This window comes from Ovis aries, chromosome 18 (genome assembly GCF_016772045.2).
Source record: "Ovis aries strain OAR_USU_Benz2616 breed Rambouillet chromosome 18, ARS-UI_Ramb_v3.0, whole genome shotgun sequence".
Taxonomy (NCBI): Eukaryota; Metazoa; Chordata; class Mammalia; order Artiodactyla; family Bovidae; genus Ovis; species Ovis aries.
This window is the reverse complement of record NC_056071.1, coordinates 43,404,094-43,407,285: the sequence shown is the minus strand read 5'-3', so window position 1 is coordinate 43,407,285 and position 3,192 is coordinate 43,404,094. Positions and strand designations below refer to the sequence as shown.

At 45.8% G+C, this 3,192-nt stretch overlaps 1 non-coding gene across 1 annotated transcript; it reads left to right on the top strand.

Moving 5' to 3' along the window:
* Positions 1 to 917: 917 nt before the first annotated feature.
* Positions 918 to 1,024, top strand: LOC114109282 (U6 spliceosomal RNA). The gene has a single exon (XR_003585955.2). It is a non-coding gene; the product is annotated as a U6 spliceosomal RNA (small nuclear RNA).
* Positions 1,025 to 3,192: the final 2,168 nt, after the last annotated feature.

Here is a 3,192-nt window from a genome sequence, read left to right as displayed (position 1 = left end):
CCTGGCAGAAGAGTGCTTAATAAACGCTTGACAAATTAATGTTTTTTTTTCCTTTATATACACAACACTTTTTCTCTAGGGATCTGCTCTTTTCGTATTAGTCAAGTGTGTCAGTATGTCACATTTCCTTTAGCGTAACCAGTCCTTTGACTAAACATAGCCGCAGGCAGTTTGGGACAGACGTCTATGCTGGATCCTGGATCACAAACTAAGAAAGCGAATTTGCTCAGCAGGAAAGACTCTGATGGGAGGCCTGGGGTAAGAAGGAAGGCCAGCCTGTCTGTGGGGGCTGTGACATTTTGAAAGCACCAAATTCACTGTCACCTCGAGCTTTTCCTGTGGGGCAAAAGGGGTGACAGAGGCGGGGGCTTTTGTCTTCTCTTGTGGGCAGATTTCCCCTGTGAGTTTTCCTTTTGTGGTGCCTGTGGCCACGAAAGAGCCTTCCCCAGGAACCCCCACCTATTTTTAGCCTCAGTTCAACACCCTACAGACAGCACCCCTCTCATGCACCTCTATGTTAATTTTCAATCCTGCTGTTGCCAAGATGAATCACCCAGGGCTGGCCTGATGAATTGCTAGACCTGAAGTGAGAAGACAGACTTGAAGTGAGAAGGTAAAAACCTTTAACAGTGGAAAGTTGCAAAGATGCCCTGACATCTAACACATCTAAGCCTCCCTGTACTTCTTTTACAAAACTGTCTTGTGTATGGTCACATGTCGTGTTATTTGAATGAAGTTCTCTGTGATCCGGCTCTTGAGATTTAGAGCCTGCACTGAATGACCTGAACTCCTCACTAGGATTTGCTCTTGGAGGAAAACTCATCTGGGAAATGAATTGTTCTAGATGTTGCCTGAATGAGGTATATGACACACCATCTATCGTTCTTGGGCTTTTTAAGTACTGATTATGTTAGTTGGTGCTTGCTTCCACCTCACATATAGTAAAATTGGAATGATACAGAGAAGATTAGCACGGCTCCTACACAAGGATGACACGCAAATTCGTGAAGCGTTCCATATTTTGGGGGTTTCCCTGGTGGCTCAGCTGGTAAAGAATCCATCTGCAATGGGTGAGACCTGTGTTCGATCCCTGGGTTGGGAAGATGCCCTGGAGAAGGGAAAAGGCTACCCATTCCAGTGTTCTGGCCTGGAGAATTCCATGGACTGTATAGTCTATGGGGTCACAAAGAGTTGGACGTGACTGAGCGACTTTTTTTTTTTAATGTTAGTTGCTGTATGCTTTGTGATACAAGGTCAAGCTCTTGAGATATATTTTGTGTTGAAAATGTTCCTGCTTCTAATAGATCACCCTGGAAGGACAGCTATCCCTCCACTGAGTCCAGCCCAACCATGTGTCCATAGGCCTTCAGCCTTGCAGTCCACTGATGGGAGCTCTGATGAGGCACCGCCCTGCTGGGCAACCTCTCAATCAACTAGGTTGATTCCCATTCAGCCTTCTTCTCCTCATTCCAATATGTCCCCCAAGGATTTCTGCCATGGGAAATACTCTAGGCAAATGCTTATCTTTCCTATAACCTAGAGCTTCTGCCTCAACTTAGTCTTTGATCTCTTGTGCTGAGGAACTGGACTAAATCATAAGCAAGCTTCCAGGACCTCATCTATCTCTGTACTGAGGGTTCTGAGGGGGAGTCATCTGCCTTATTTATCCTGGGTCCCACCTTAGAGGGTACCCTCATGGAGCAGAGAGGAAAGAAGAGAAGTGAGGCACCATCTAGGTCTATTTGCAGTCTCTTCACTCCTCTTATTAATGCTCTAGTCCCCTGATGGGCTGAGTTCTAGAATGGCTCTGGGTTGGCCCCCTGTCCTCCTCATAGTCAACACTTCCTTCCTCTGTAAAATGAGAGTGGTAACACCTTACTCCACGGCAGAAGCTGGACCAGATGAGCTTGAGACAGTTTCCAGACAGAGAAGAGTTGATTGGATGAAGAATGAGGTATTAACAGAAGAGTCGAAGAACAAGTATCGGGACTTCCCTGGTCGCCCAGGGACTAAGAATCTGCCTTCCCATTCAGGGAAAGAGGGTTCCATCCCCAGTCAGGGAACTCAGATCCCACATGCCATGGGGCAACTAAGCCTGCGCTCCACAGGTACTGAGCCCAGAGTGCTACGCAGCCCACACACCACAACTGGATAGCAGCCCCAGTGCTGCAATTAAGACCCGACACAGGCAAAATAAATAAATATTTTTAAAATTACCATTTTAAAACAGAACAATTATGTTAGCTCTGAAAAGAGGATGCTGGCACTTTAAACAATGGACTGAACAAAAGAAACACAGAAGACATGAATTTTCTCCACCCCTCCCAGCAGGGCTCGTTCCACCCCCATCTCTGTGTCCAACTAGAGTCGAAAGGGGACACCGAGCAATAACTAAGCAGTAAGAGTCAACGTGTGACCTCAGACCCCATGTACAAGCCAGGCCATAAGAATCAGAAGGATTCAAGACGGGCCAGAGTCCTCTGGGGAAAGGAACAGAGGGAAAGACTCTTGGAAAGGGAAGGTCCTGGCAAGGAAGTAGTAGAAGGAAGCTGGTCCCTGGGCAGGGAAGGACAGCAGAGGATATATCCCAATACAGACCAGATCCCCAGGAGCAGAATGGTGGTGCTGGGAAGAAATGGGGACCAGGGTGGCCAAACTGGGCGGACTCTAACTCTGGAGGGCTGTGAATCCTGCCTGAGGAGCTCGACTCTGTCCTGCAGGTCATGGTAAGTCATTAGAGATCCTGTTACAGGAAATAACAGGACAAAAATGTGTGTTAGTGAAAGGAAATGTAATTGTCTCATTGTAACCCTCTGATACTATTTGAATTTTTTAACCACTTTTTCAACCAAGTGCAAATTCTGTGTTTATATATTTTTATTACTACAGAAAATATAACACATAATTTGTGCCGTTACCTTTGAAAAAGTTTTAAGTAGGAACAGTCAAGCCACATTGTCAGAGTGTACACAGGGGATGGGTCTGAATGCTGGCTTGGCTTTCTGGGTAAGTGACTTAACCTTTCAAAACAGAGAACGATCTCCATCTAGGACAACGCTTCTGAAGATTAAATAGATAAAGTACATCAAGTGCCAGCCATGGTAAGTGTTCAGTAAATTTAGTATACATAACTTGAGAGGCTACTGTCAAAAAACAAGGCCTACAGTAATATGGGGACAATGGAAACAGGAC